The sequence below is a fragment of the Solanum pennellii genome, chromosome 11 (assembly GCF_001406875.1).
Source record: "Solanum pennellii chromosome 11, SPENNV200".
NCBI classification, from domain to species: domain Eukaryota; kingdom Viridiplantae; phylum Streptophyta; class Magnoliopsida; order Solanales; family Solanaceae; genus Solanum; species Solanum pennellii.
Window position 1 is genome coordinate 51,556,103 of NC_028647.1, and position 15,920 is coordinate 51,572,022.

At 33.7% G+C, this 15,920-nt stretch overlaps 2 long non-coding RNA genes and 1 pseudogene across 2 annotated transcripts; 1 reads left to right on the forward strand and 2 right to left on the reverse strand.

Moving 5' to 3' along the window:
- Positions 1 to 2,629: 2,629 nt before the first annotated feature.
- LOC114074687 lies at positions 2,630 to 6,216 on the reverse strand. Its single transcript, XR_003575033.1, has 3 exons — positions 6,109 to 6,216; positions 3,352 to 3,476; positions 2,630 to 3,273 (listed from the first exon to the last, which is right to left on the reverse strand). It is a non-coding gene; the product is annotated as an uncharacterized LOC114074687 (long non-coding RNA).
- Positions 6,217 to 9,423: 3,207 nt separating this feature from the next.
- LOC114074757 lies at positions 9,424 to 10,377 on the forward strand (annotated as a pseudogene).
- Positions 10,378 to 10,587: 210 nt separating this feature from the next.
- Positions 10,588 to 12,766, reverse strand: LOC114074694. Its single transcript, XR_003575040.1, has 3 exons — positions 12,678 to 12,766; positions 11,000 to 11,142; positions 10,588 to 10,919 (listed from the first exon to the last, which is right to left on the reverse strand). It is a non-coding gene; the product is annotated as an uncharacterized LOC114074694 (long non-coding RNA).
- Between the last annotated feature and the right edge of the window lie 3,154 nt (positions 12,767 to 15,920).

A 15,920-nucleotide genomic window follows, 5' to 3' on the forward strand; every position in this document is an offset into this window, starting at 1 on the left:
TATATATATATATATATATATATATATATATATATATACACTTATGTGTAATAAAAGTAGAAGACTCTGTAATCTTCCTATACGATGGGTCTATGTATACTCGATATGAATATATATTATGTGTATGTAAAGGTCTATGTAAACCTTAATGTAAATGTAATGAAAAGTTTAAAGTTTTTCCATATTTTTAACGTATTAATGTAATGATGTATGCTAAGAGGCTAGCCTTAGTCCTCAAAGAGGACGATCACACCGGTTACATGTAAGAGGTGCTTCCCGGATATGACAAAGTTGGTATCAGAGCATGAGGTTCAATATCCACGTCGATGTAGATTCTTACTTAAAATTTTAAAGCGCCCCATACTTATGAATAGAAATCTATGTGATGCTTAGAAAACTCTCTCTTTTTTGGAAGTGCAATATCGTGCATCTATAGTATAATTATTGTGTTCTTTCATATAAACTTTGTATTTTGGTAATGGGGAATGAATACTTGAAGGAATGCGGTTCGAATACTTGAGGAAGAGATAACCAATGCAGGAGTTCCTCGTTGTGGTGATCAAGTCCCTCCTCTTGAAGAAGATGCTAATGTTGACCAAGCTCCTGCCATTCCTCAACCTTAAATGGATGGTGAGATAAGGGATGCCCTTTTCCAAATGTCCAAGACATCACTTCACTAGACTAGGACATCACTTCTCAAGCCCAAGCCATGACGGCCCAAGCTAACTAGGAGGTTGTACCCCGACCAAATCAACAAGTTGTTACCCTAGCCTCCCGTCTTAGGGATTTAACTAGGATGAATCCTCCCACTTTCTATGGGTCCAAGGTTTAAGAAGACCCCCAAGAGTTCATTGATGAAGTCCACAAGATCCTTTATGTTATGTGGTTGACTACTAGTGAGAATGCCGAGTTATCCACTAACCAACTCAAAGATGTGGCTCAAACTTGGTACGTCAAATTGAAGGACAATAGGCCTCTAAGGGGTTCACCTTGTCACTTGGGAGATCTTCAAAAAGTCTTTTCTTGATCAGTTCTTTTGTAGAGAGATAGGGGTAGCCAAAGTGGTGGAGTTCATCAACCTTTGTCAAGGAGGTATGACTGTGCTTGAATACTCTTTGAAATTCACTAAATTGTCCAAGTATTCTCCTTCGTTGGTTTCTGATCCTAGGGATGAAATGAGTCGCTTTGTGACGGGGGTCTTGAAGGACTTGCAAGAGTAGTGTTATTCGGCTATGCTACATGACAATATGAAGTTTTCTCGTCTCATAGTTCATGCTGGACAAGTGGAGGAGGCAAGGGCTAAGAGAAAGAGTAGAGATACTACGAGGGCGAGATCTTTTGATAGTTGTTCTTCAAATGGTAGGCTTAATATCCAAGATAAGCCTATGTTCAAGAAGAGGTTATCTAATCAAGTTCCATAAGGCTCATGATGACAAAGTGTCTAAATCTAGAACCCAAAAGAGAAGGAGTGGAAACCCATCAAATGAGACACATACATGTTCCAAGTGTGGAAAGGGTCATCTTGGTGAATGCTTGGTTGGAACGGGCAACTTTTTGGGTTGTGTCTAGAGCGAACACAAGGTTAGGGATTGCCCTAATATGAATTTCAAAGACAAGTGTGGTCAAGCTCAAGCAATTGGTTGTAGTGATGCTCCTAAGAAGAACAACATTTATGCTCTCCGCTCTAGGGGTTAGGAAGAGACTTCTCCTGATGTGGTGATGGGTATGTTGAAAGTGTTTTCTATTGATGTATATGCTTTACTTGATACCGGTTCTACCTTATCATTTGTTACACCTATTGTAGCTAAAAAGTTTGACATTTTACCCAATATCTTGCATGAACTTTTTATAGTGTCTACCCCGGTTGGGTGAGTCGGTTGTTGCAAAAAGGGTGTATAGAAGTTGTCCGATAATCTTGCCCAATAGAGTTTCTTATGTTGAACTAGTAGAACTTTATATGCTCGATTTTGATATCAATTTGGGAATGGATTGGTTGCATGCTTGCTTTTCCTCTCTTGATTGTAGAACGATGGTGGTGAAGTTTAACTTTTCAAATAAACCCATTCAACTTTTCATGAAGAATCTTTTAAAAGGCATGATGCATGGTTTCTAACAAAACGTCCTCTTTAAATGCATGTTTTTGCTTAATTTCCATACTTAGTGCATTTTTGTACTAACACAATTCTTCATCACCTTTTAATACAAAGTGTAGGTTATTGATGTTTAAAGGATGTCTCTAAGGTAAAGGGTTTGATATGTGTTTCCCACATTCAAGTAAAGGGATCTTTAAGTTCAAGGATTCCTAAGTTATGTCTTATTAAAAGTTATGTAATAGCTTAGTTAATATTTTATGTTGTAAGGGTTGTGTCCCTAATGTACTATAATGATGTTTTGTCTAAGATGGAAAAGAGACTTAGAGTCTAAATATGTATTATGATGTCTTATTCAAAGTTATGTAATAGCTTAGTTAATATTTTATGTTGTAAGGGTTGTGTCCCTAATGTACTATAATGATGTTTTGTCTAGGATGGAAAAGAGACTTAGAGTCAAAATATGCGATAAATGTTAACTATGATCTTGTATAAAACCTCTGAGAGGTCAAGTACACCATGATACTTCTAGGGGTTGCTCCTCGGACGTGACTATTTATATATTATTTGATAATCTACAAGGATAATCATTGTTCTCCAAGATATATTTGAGGTCCGGGTATCATCATTTTAAGATTAGGGCATTAAATATCCCTAAGACAACTTTTCAGACACAGTATGGACATTATAAGTTCCTAGTGATGTCCTTCGGGTTGACTAATGCCCCTGCAACATTAATGAAGTTGATGAATGGGGTGTTTAAACCATACCATGATTCTTTTGTGAATGTTTTCATCGATGACATATTGGTTTACTCCAAGACTGAGGAGGACCATGTATGACACTTGAGCATTGTACTTCAAATATTGAGCGAAGAGACGTTGTATGCCAAGTTCTCAAGATTTGAGTTCTGGTATAGTTCTGTGGCCTTCGTGGGACACGCGGTATCCAAGGAGGGTATTAGAGTAGATCCAGCCAGGATAGATGAAGTTAGAGGGTGGAAGCAACCTACTTCTCCTACCGAATACATACCCAATTTAGCATGAACATGCGACAACATCCAATTTAGGGGTTCACCATCATTTCAATATTTCGTTAGCAAGACAGACAGTCTGGCGGATGAATTCCTCTCAAATGTGGTCGAAATGACTTGATTGTGTCTTGGCTCCCAAGTAGAAATAGTCTGAATAAAAAATTGAACAACGTTAATTAGATAGTAAAAAAATGTAAAGTATACTTAACTTAACTAAAAAATGTATACCTCAAAGTTATTAAACATCGCCTGGCCTGTACCATTTGGGATCTCCCCCAGGAGTGATAAGCCTATTATCTAGTGTCTTAATACTTTCTTTTAATGACCTGACAACATTTGTTGCCGGATGTCACCTGAAAAATAGATAATAAATATGTTAGTTCATGAATAATATATTAAAGTACAAAAAACAAATAAAATAATCTAACAAATAGATTAAAAAACAAATTTACGATGATCCATCTTGCTCAATTATGACTCTACCAATTGTGTCATTCTACCATGGAACTAGAGTAGACATCCCATCATATTGGTAGCACTACATGTAGATGTAGTTGTATTTGCATTTGAGGCTGATAGAGGGTCATAACGCTAAGTTAATACAGGCATACCAGTCATAGCATCTTACTGCTTGCTACTAGATCTTTAATCCTCACGGTAGATAACTTATGAGATGTATGTGTGGGAGATGTAGTACTTTCCGATAAGGTTCGTCGTCAATAAATAGCATGTAAAGGTAGTTCCTCGTAGCGCACTAAAGGCAATGCCTGTGAAGTAGAGGAAGTACCAAGTGGTTGATTGAAATTAGGATAATATTTTTAGGGATCCACCGCAAAAAACAGAAGAACAAGTACATTTATCTCATTGCTGATGCGATCTTTCGCAGAAGAAATAGATCTTGCATTATCCTCAGCATCTGTCTCTCCTAGTGTTCTTCTTTTTAGCCTACTTAGTCTGGCTAACTCCAAGATGCTCCCAATGTCTATCATTGTCTGTTTGATGACATCAATATGCAAATTTACATGAAATATATATATATATATATATATATATATATATATATATATATATATATCTTTAATTCAATAAAATTTGCAAAATATATTAACTTACATATATATAGTAGCTAGCTTTATTCTACACTATTCCTCGTCGCTTGTTTTTATTTCATCATTATCCCATTCCTCCTCCTCAGTTCTTTCATTTACATTATCGTCCCATTCTTCGTCATCGAATGATTCATTTTCCACATTCTCAAACATTTCTTCCTCAAAAATCAGTATCTCATCGTTAGATACATCTTCTAATATGTGTTGAGGATTTTGTACTGTGATTTCCAATTCAACATTAACTTATTGTTGAAAAATGGAAATATTAATTTTTTACGCCACATCTAAGACATTGTAAATTTCAATTCTTCCCACATGCCTACTTTTTATAACGATCTACAAATCAACTTTGTTTCTACGCAATGGATATGAAGTGTAACACACTTGTTTAACATTTTTTGCAATGATGAAAGGATCATAACTTCTGTATAACCTGGTGTGCTTAACTTCAATTATATTGTGTTGATGGTCCACCTTTGTGCCTCTATGTGATGGGTCAAACCACTCACACTGAAACAATAAAATCTTCTTTTTAGGCCAACCTCAATACACCACTTCAATAATCTAATGAATGAAACCTTAATATTCAATAGTTTGACTAGTACCATCAACATCACCTTATATGTTGACATAGTTATTATTTGTTTTCTTATAGCTAGAAACTTCTTATGTTTGTGTAGGAAAAAGTATGTACTAGTACAAAAATGCACTAAAAAGGATAACTTGTATAAACATCAACATATGCAGAAGAGGTAACAACATAATTCATAAACCACGATCAATGCAAGTGAATATCATCTTAAGACATACTTACGGTACTTCCTTGAAGTAATCTGTTTCATTATATATATGATAACTTGATGTGAGAATTTTTCAATTCTTAGCTTTTGTCATTATCTATAGAAGGCAACGTACCTTGCCAATCCAAGGTAGTTATTGTCCATTGAAGAGAAAATAATCATGCCTTTCAATGTTCAACAGAATGGTATCATTTAACCAATAAAATCTACAATGATAAGGTATCATCTCCTTAACAATCAAAAATACCATGAAGAGGTATATCTCCGTACCAATTCAAGCTACCATGAACATGTATCATCTTCTTACCAATTACAGATACCATGAAAAGGTATCATTTTCTTACCAAATCAAGTTACCATGAAGAGGTATCTCATTAAAAATAAAAGTAATCCCTCGAAACGTATCACAATACCAATCCAAGCATCCATGGAAAGACATTAACTTACCAATTCAGACAATCCAGGGAAAGGTATTACATTACCAATCAAAGCTTGGTATTATCACCATAACTTATAATTCTTAGATTAATTTAAGGTGATCATGCCTTTCAACCTAGAATAATACAATGTGAGAAAATCATTCACATTCATACATAAGCAATTTATATGAGAATTATCCCTTCCACAACAATTACATCTAAATCATTAATTCATAATAGAATTTTTAATTTCAAGCCCTACATCTCATAAACATAACATATCCTTCACTCTCAAGCAATCAATATCACATTATCTGATAAGCCTCTATGTGAAGGCAATTCTAGTCATAATCCATCATTTCTATAAGGATACATCTAAGCCCACAATTTATCCTTTCATGCAATCTAACACAATCGTATGAATTTCTTCTTTTTAGATATGGGTAAGGACTTGGTACATGTAAATTCTTCCTAAGAACATGTATTCCTATCAATTGAATCATAATCAAACATAATCCAATAAATTCGATCAACATTCATCAATGCCCACAACTATAGAAACAAACCTAACTCAAATTGGAGAATTTCTTCTTTTCAATTGGGGAATCTTGGGGACTTAATGTATGAAAGAATTAGATGGATGAAAAGTCATAATACCATGATATCAAAGCACACAAAATTCTTGAGGATCTGAAAAATTTCCTTGATCTATTTCCAACTCTTTCTTATTCTTCAAGTTGTAGAGAGAGAAATATTTGAGAGAAAGACTTTGGGATTTATTTTGGGTTTCATAAATAATGACTTGAGTGGGTTAGTTATTGGGTTAAATCAACTTAGATATGGACACTAGTCTTGATTAAAATGACATATCTTTAATTTAATTAAAATGGAAAAGACCTTAAAAACATTGAACTAAAATCTATCAAACCATCGTGATGAAGGGAACCACAACTTGTCAAGGGTAACACAACTTGTACCGGAGCTCGTTGTCCCTTGACTAGTGCCTGGATTTTTCATCCTCTTCCATAAAAATGATTTGTTGAGATTTGGTTCCACAACAACAGATACATACGCGGAAATGAACCTTCCCCACGTGAAAATTTCGACCAATATTCTTCGACCCAATTACAGGTCAGAGCCACATATTAAATCCTCAAACTGAAAAACTAATTTCCCCCAAAAACATTCTAACCCAATGCTAGACGAGAAAACCCTAACAATCGTTCTTCTTTCAATGACATTCACAACTGAAATTGTCAACTTTTAAAGTGATTTTGAGTATTTTGTTGAAGTAATTATCGAAGATTGCAGATGATTTTGGAGTTCAATCACAATTTTTGAGTTGACGAGAATGAGGTAAGTTAATTTCTTAATTTCTATGTAATTTTTATTGTTGTAGCGTGATATATACTGTGTTTTAGTATCAGTGTGATGGTGTGTTGTGAATATCAGGAAAAGCTAGGCTTTTCTTTGTCTTTGTTATGCATAACGTGTCAGAAAATTTTAGGGCTTGTGTCTTGTTTCAGGGAATCTTATGGACGCCATTATTATAGACCATTTTTATCATGGTGGTAAATTTATTCAGGAAAAAAAAAGAATTACTTATAAAGGGTAAAGTGAGGTGGAGTATGTTAATTTCGACAAGGACCACTTCTCAATAATCGAATTACTTTTTTACATTAAACAATTGAGGTATATTACTGTTAGTGGGTTTTGTTTTGAAGACCCCATAGTTAATGGATTTATTGAGGTGGACACTAATTTCACTTTACTAAATCTTATCAAAGACTTACAAATTTGTGACTTTTTAGACCTTTATGTGAAGCATGTGGTAGAGAATGTAGAAGTAGTCGCAACTGGTTTGCTTTGTGGGTTAGTAGTAGAAGAAGAATTATGAGATATATAAGTAACTGCAAGTGAAGGGTTGAATCATGAGGCTGAATCTGAAAATGTTAATGTGGATGTTTGAGTCAGGGGATATATCAGATCTAGAAGAGGAATGGACTGAATCAAATGAACAAAGCACTGATGAATCTCAATAGGATGCAATTCCTGTTGAGGATGACTCTGAGGTTGACAAAGAAATGAGAGCTCTTAGAAATTAAAGGAAAAAGAAAGTGAAAAAGAAAAAAACCTACTCAAACTGAGGAAATAAAGCTTGGAACAAGGCTGCTAGATAAACTGAAAGAATAGGGGGTGATGAGCAATATGTAGATAGCTCAAAATTGGATAGCGATAACAATAGGGATGAATTGGATCCAGACTTTGTGAAGGGTGTTAATTTACCAAGAAGAAGATAAAGTAAAAAGGTAAAATTTGATTCTGATTGTGTTCTATCTATTTTTGAGCTTGGTATGGTATTTAAAAGTGTTGAACAATTTAGAAAAGTTATTGCAGACTATTCTTGTGAATATAAAACTAGATTAAAGTTTAAGACCAATGACAAAAAATTGTTAGAGTTAAGTGTGAGGACAAGAAATGTAAATGGTTGTTGTTTGCTAGTATAGATAAGGATTCTGGTGATTTTATAGTCAAAAATTATTATTGTGTTCATGTATGTACTCAATCAACCAAGAATAATTTGTGTACATCTATGTTTGTTGTAGAAAATTTCAACGATGAAATTACATGTCAACCATATATAAGATTGTGAGAAATTCAGGAATTGGTGACAAAAAAAGTTGGGTTGTATGTTGGAAGAATTGTTTGTCATATGACAAAAAAGAAGATTATCACGGACTTCTTAGTTGATCGGAAGATGGAATTTTTAATATTCTGTGGATATGCAGACATGATTAAACATACTAATGCTGGTCCTTCCTATTAGGTGAGGATATATAGAGAGTCTCAGCCAGGAACAACTTTGTTTGTTTACTTCTATGTTTAATTTGATGCATTTGAAGAAGGGTTGGTTTGAAGTATGCAGAAAAATTATTGGTTTTGATGGATACTTTCTAAAGTTTTTTGCAAGGGTGAATTCTTGGTTGTTAAGTAGAAATGGAAATCAACAGATGTTTCTAATTGCATGGGTTGTTGTTGACACAACGACAAAAAAACAGTTGGAGTTTTTTATGCAACTATTTGATAGAAGATCTGAACTTAGGCACAGAACATGAACTGACTGTTATGTCACATATGCAGAAGGTTAGATGTTTTTTGTGTTGTAGCTTGATTTTTTTTTAATTTCTTGTATGGCCAATACTTTTTAATGTTTTCCCTACAACTGTTTACATAGGGGACTTGTACTAGCTTTATGTGAGTTGCTACCAGATAGTGCGCAGAGAAGGTGTGCTAGACATATATGGTCCAACTGGCATCAAATATGGAGTGTTGATGAAAGAAATAACCAGTTCTACGGATGTGCTAAGTCAAGTTTTGAAGTGAAATTTGAAGATGAGATGGATAAACTCAACAAATTATGTAGTAAAATGTGTGAAGACTTGTTGTATTATGAAAAACTACTTGGTGCAAAGAGTATTTTAAAGACCATTCTAAGTGTGACATTGTTTAAAACAATATGGTGCGAAACTTTTAATTCTTGGATATTAGCTTCAAGACATAAGTCTATCATAACTATATTAGAGGAGATTAAGCACAAGATAATGGACAGAAATATTGCAATGAGGTAATTTGCTAAAACTTGGATCTCAGATATCTTTCCTATGGCTAGACTAGTACTTGAAGAGAAAAAAGATCTTGCTAGATTTTGTGAAGTTAAATTCAATGGTTATATTGGGCATGAAATCTTAGATGGTCACTTAGGCATATTGTTAATATAATGAAGAAGACATGTACATGTAAAAAATGGAAATTGAGGGGATTACAATGTCATGATGTGGTTGCATATCATCACAAAGGCATAGAGCCTGAATATTAATTGCTACATTGGTATAGGAAAGAGACTTTCTTGAAGGGTTATAACAACTTTTAACGGCCAATACCAAGAATGAAAATGTGGCCTCTAGTGGTGTAATGATTGAACCTCCTGAACCAAAAGTCATGCCCGGTCAGCCACCAAAGTGCATAAGAAAGGCAAAGAATGAGTTTAGGAAAATGTATGGAAATTTGTTCAAAAGACGAGTAAAAATGACTTGCTCGTTGTCTCATCTAGTAGGCCATAAAAAAAAATCTTGTCCAACCATGGTAGGTTATTATTCACTTCTAATACATCTACAATAAGCTTCAATTATTTACAATAATCAATTATTATTATTATTGTATTAATAGGCTGGGATGGGACAACCTAGAGGCAACCAAGATCAAGCCAGCCACCAATGTTTAGCTAAGCATTAAGCTCAAGCCAGCCACCATTGTTTAGCCAAACATCAAGATCAAGCCAGCCACCACTTTTTAGTCGACCATCAAGCTCAAGTCAACCACCTGTATTCAATCATCAAGACAATTCTATGTGTTTTAATTTTTCATCTCATAGAAGAGAGCAACAACCTGCTAAAAGCAGAGGTACATGGAGAGGCAATGGAAGAGGCACTGACAGAGGAACTGGAAGAGGCACTGGTAGAGGCATTGGAGGTGTATCAAGTCAGCAACAAGATCAACCAAGGGTTGTAGAAGATCCAATATCAGCAGTTCGATAAAAGAGGACCAAGACTGTAGGATTTGACATCTATACAAACGCAAGTGGTAGTCAAAATTTTAATAAAAATGTATAGATAATTTTGTTCATTTATTGCTCTACTATAAAAAGTCTCATTTTAATACATTTCTATGCAGCCTGGTACTTCAGGATAAAGAGTTTTTACTCGGGGAGTTTATAAGGATGCAACTCCAACAAATATTGATATTGGTTATAAGCCCCGAGAACTCAATTGGAATAGTGGAGATGGTGTCATAAGTTCAAAGTTGTTACAAATCAGTCAACCAAGGAAAAATAAACGTGGAACATCTAGTGCACCAAGGAATGCCTAATTTCTCTGGAAAAGTCACTTTTTGATTGTGTAATTAGCAGCAAAAACTTGTATTGAGTGCTTTGAAATGTCTTTTGGTGTCTTTTAAGTACATTATGGTACTACTTTTAATAAGTTGTCATGGATTGGTATGTTTGGTTTGAGCTCACTAGAGCAAATTAATGGTATGAATTATCAACTTTTATTGCTTTTAACACATAGATTGTATTCATTCCATAAATAAAATCATTACAATAAATACACAAGGCATTTACAACAGAAATCCAATCAAATTTTCCCTCATAAAGAATAGTAAAATCTACCATTCATACTTTTATGATAGAATCTAGTAGAAGACAAATGAACCAACTAAGATCATTTTGTTGCACAAATCCAAGTAGTCAATATCACCCCTACGACAATGCATATCATCCATACTTTTATTGATCGATAGTTATCCAATTCATATTTTTTGACTCTTTTCAACAAGCCCCATATCACCCTCCTAGTTTGAGCTGGCATTTCATCATCATACCATCGAAAATATCTAGATCCACATCGTGCCTACAAAGTTAAAGAAAATATTGAATTATATATAAGGTGATTCTTTACTGTATTGGACAATACAAATGAATTTGAATTACCTTTGAAGTTTTGCAACAAAGGAACCTATGTCCAAGGTTTGATTGCGTCCATGAGTTCTTAATTTCCACAACGTCCACATTGACATATCACATTTGTAGTTGAAGAAGAAATAGCGATGAAGACGATAACTTCGACATTGGAACTTGATGATTAAGAAGAAATCAATGAAAAAAATATAATTTAATGAGCTAAAGAGGAGATAAAATTATGAAGAGACACAACAAAGGAGAAATAAGAGAAGAATGAGAGAAATTTGGGTTTAAATGGGGAAGAAGACCGTTTGTGGGTAGTTAGAGATCCACATCAGCGCCTTTAAAGCGTATGAACACACTAACGGGACGTGCGATCATGTTTGGCACCACATAAGTCAAGAATATTTAAAAGGAATAAATTATTGATGGTTCAAATATTCAATAGGAAAATGGCTTAGTTGAGGTACTTGAGAACAAACTCAACAAGTTTAGCGATCTGCTTAAGTATTTGGAACATTTACATACATACATACATATAGATATGGCCAAACCCATCGGTAAATACCTAAAGTTGGTACCAAGTTTCAGATAGTAACCTTAACTGGACGATGTTTATTTTAGATACTTTAAGTAGGGTCTTATTATGTATTTTTACAATTTTTGCTGAGTTGGAATATTATGTGTGCTACACTTACTTCGAGTGTGTGAATGGCGCAATATTTATGATTTTTTTAATTTCTTCTTCTTCTTCATTCGCTCTCCATCCCACGCTTCCTCCACCATATACAACCACCTTGACACAATTTTATATTCCACTTTCTCCTCTCTTTGTCATTTCTTGATGTGAAGAATTAAATTAATAATATAATTAAAGAAAAATAATTTATGAAAGGACCAAAATATGTCTAGAGCATACATCTTCTTTATGATATCAAATTTCTCCATCTAATTTTTTTCCATAGTTCCCTTGTCAGAAGTTCGCCGAATCCTTTAAAGGTTCGTTGGTCTATTTTCACCTCTCTATTTAAGGTTTTTTTTTCCATATTCGATTTTTTAAATACTTATTTTCTACTTCTCAAAGCTTTTAACTTTTTCTATTTTGATGATCCCATTTCAAGTTAATTCATAAATAGATTTGATCTAATTCATATAATACCATGTGGGAGGTATAGCTGATCTAAGATCATTATACATATACAAAATTTCGTACCAACATAGTATTAAATAATAGCATATATAATATATGCACAATTTGTTTCAATGCGGCCTACCAAATGACCCCTAAACGCAGACATAATGGTTAAAATACAAATTTAGAAAAAATACAAAATTTTAAAAGAAATTATAAATATAAAACAAACTAATAGGAAAATTGTTCTTCACCTTGGTTTTCATCATACTTTTCGAAATCTTCTACACCAAATTTTTTAATTATTTATTAATAGTGTTTTTGCATGACATTGCTATCCTGAACTTAAATGTGGATAGAATCATCAAGAAAGTTAGATCTCCTCTTTTGAGCCATTTTAACCGCAGAGCCTACATTTTTGGAATAAAAATCTACAAAAAAGTTGATTGGAAATGTATTCAAACTTGCATAAAAATTGAGAATAATGACGGAACATCCGTACTATGAACAATGAGAAATATAAAAAGCAACACTGAAAACAAATCACAAGAAATATAAAAATATAACTGAAATTACCTTAATCAAATTCAGAATTTGATGAAATAATGTATACCTCATTGCTAATCGACCAACAGAATCCTTGACATAATGCATAAATTTTTTTAAAGAATAAAATTTTGAACAACTTTTATTTGAAGAATGAAGAAAATCGGGGAACTTGAAAGGTGAGATTTTTTTAGAGAATAACGTGTAAAGGGTAGAAACGTGCAAGATGTAGGGAGGATAGTGTATTTGTTTTTTATTTTAACTTTGTTATTTGTTAGAGTTTGGTCGAATTATGGACTCTTTTAATTAATAAAAGGAAATCTCAAAAATAATAAAATGTGAATACAAATTATTTTCGAAAATATTGTCATGATGTTTTAAACAAATAGCTTAAAGTGTTGTTATTTTGACTAAATATGTTATAAATTATGACTTTATAGCTAACAAAAAGTGTATCATCCTGTGACATAGAAAGTTATTTAAGACCGCTCTTTGGCCAAGAAATACAATGCAATATGTTTTTTAGACTTCTTCTATTTTTTAATTAATATGCTATATTAAAAAATATTAATAATAGCACTCAATTTACTTTTTTAACAGTACTAAATATGCAATATAAGAAGTAAGAGAATCCTTTTAAATTCTCTCATATAAAAATCAGTGCTCTTTATTTTTATTATTCCCACAATGTTGTATTATCATAATGTAACATCTCGTAACTCGAACAGCTAAGAATAAGCTAAGAAACTAAAAATAATCGCTAAAGTGAGTTTTGGAAATTTTCTAACCACCATACATTTTAGCTCATGATGAGTTAGATGTAGTTCTTTATATGGTTGGAAAGCCCTTGGAGCGATCTTTTCAACTCCTCCAAGTTTGAAAAGGAGATATGCCTATTAGAATTTGGGTTGTTGGAATTAAAAAATCTCTCAACTCCAATTTAAGGAAGAGCATACTAGTCTTTTCACCAATTAATTTCCTATTTACTTTTAGGGATTTATTTGGGGTAAAAACAAGTTATAGTTCAGATTAGAAAATTAACTTTGCGTTTAGGTCTTGGAGAAGAGAAAAGAGAAGAAGAAGAAGAGAGAAAGACCAAGGTTTCACCGCGAATGCCAACAAATTTCGAGTGCAATTCGTCGGGGTGATCCATATCAAGGTATGTGATATCTTTCTTATTGGGTTAATTCTTAAGCACACCAATTTTGTTTCAATTTGGTGGTTTTAGAACTACTTTGATGATTAAAGTGAATTCTTAATGAATCTTGTCCAATCTCTATTTGATTGAGTTGTTTAAATGCCCATTGATGTTGGTTTGTAGTTTCCAATGTTGTTTTTGATTTTGATCTGTTGGGTATTAATGGTATTGATGATCCAAAGGGTTTGGGTAACGAATTAGGGAGGTTTAAGGGATTTAGCGATGAAAGACGAACAGATAAGTTTGTCAGCCACACCTAAGGAGCACCACGCCCTGTCACATCCCGAGAGCACACCCTAGAAGTTAGGGCATTGTCGGAGTGCAACTGGCGTACTCGACTTCTCAAAGGTCTTATGCAAGCCCTTTCATATCATTAATCACATATACATAGTGAAAAGTAGCGTGGAATTAAAACTTTTCACAAAATGTTTCATAGTCTTTAAGAACTCTTTCATATAAAACTCATAGAAAATACTAAGTCTCAATCTCATCAAACTTATACACAAGAATACTTGGGACACGGCCCATAAAATACGAATATAGAAATACTTAAGTCTATTACAATACCTCAATTAAAGAAGTAAAATACATCTATGCCCTCGAGTGAAATGAGGACATACTTCAACTTCACTTGAATGATGCTAAGATCCAATTCTTACTTCCCAAATGTGCCTCACCTACCAACCACAATAGAGATAGATAAAAACATGGAATTAGTACAACCAAATGTACTAAGTACGACATAATGCATAAAAATCATGAAACAGACGTTTATTTGAATTATGCATCTTTTCATTTAAATATCATAATATAATCATAAGAACAAAATTTAAAAACATAGAAACACATAAGAAATCACTTTGAACAATTATCACATTTTTAAGAGACACATTACAGTAACCTCAACTCGCTGTATAGTGAATTCCATCCCTGTTATAGTAAAGTTGCCTACTTCTTCCTTAGACACTTTATAGCATGTAATCATCCCACTAAAAGCTATCCTTAGACTCACTTAAGTCATACAAAGAGATACCACCCATACACCCTCTCTAAGCATGCATAAACGATCCTCAAGCCTACTTATAATGAGACACATACACACTTAAAATACACAAAACACATAACATGCATTACATGACATTCTCTTTAACAAGGCTATCAAAAGACTTACTAAAGTACTCCTAGAAGAGAACACCCATACCCTCTCTTTAAGGTTACCTAAATAATCCTTGTGACTGTCTAAGTTTAGATCATGCCTAAAGAATCAACCAACTTCCCTAACTAGAGTCATTCTCAAGACATCCCTAGATAAGACATGAAGAGATAATCCCTTATGCCCTCTTCACACTTTAACTAAGGTATCCTTAAGTCACTCTAGATTAGGTATTCATTCATTTACATGCTTTCTAACATAAGTCGTTAATTCATTGGTTCATTAAAAGATATCAACCACATATAGGACATTTAAGTAATGGTCTTGGAGAAGACCTAGGGATTCTCAGTAACATCTTCAAAGCTAGTTATCCAATGTCAAAATAGCATCCTATACCACCACCTAAACTTTATTGAACTTATCAAATGCTAATAGGTATCCCACATGATGTGAATAGGCAATAACCGACATAGACCATGGTAGGAAAACATGGATTCCCGAGTTCTAACCTACTCCAATGAGAGTGTTCTACTTGCTAATGGTAGAACTTGGACACATCCAATGTAGGCACATGGTTAAGGAATATGAAGGACTGCCTTTGTATTCTAGCCTCATCCTTAACTAGAACTACTTCCCTTGCCATACTCACTCGGTGCTAACCTTTGTTCTCATAGAGTAATTTACATTAAGGTTCATACAAAAGGCTTCCATATCAAGTTCATAACCTAATTACATTTACCCTACAAAAGAGGTCCCCTAGGGCTTCCTTACAACGGCGATAAGAAAGTCATCATGACTTTCCTAAGGATTCATATGATTCCGTTCCAGCCAATCAACCTTAGGTCTATCATTCATTACAAGAAGAATACCATTACGACTTTCTACTTCAAGATTCATAACCTTATCACTAGGTTCAAGGTTT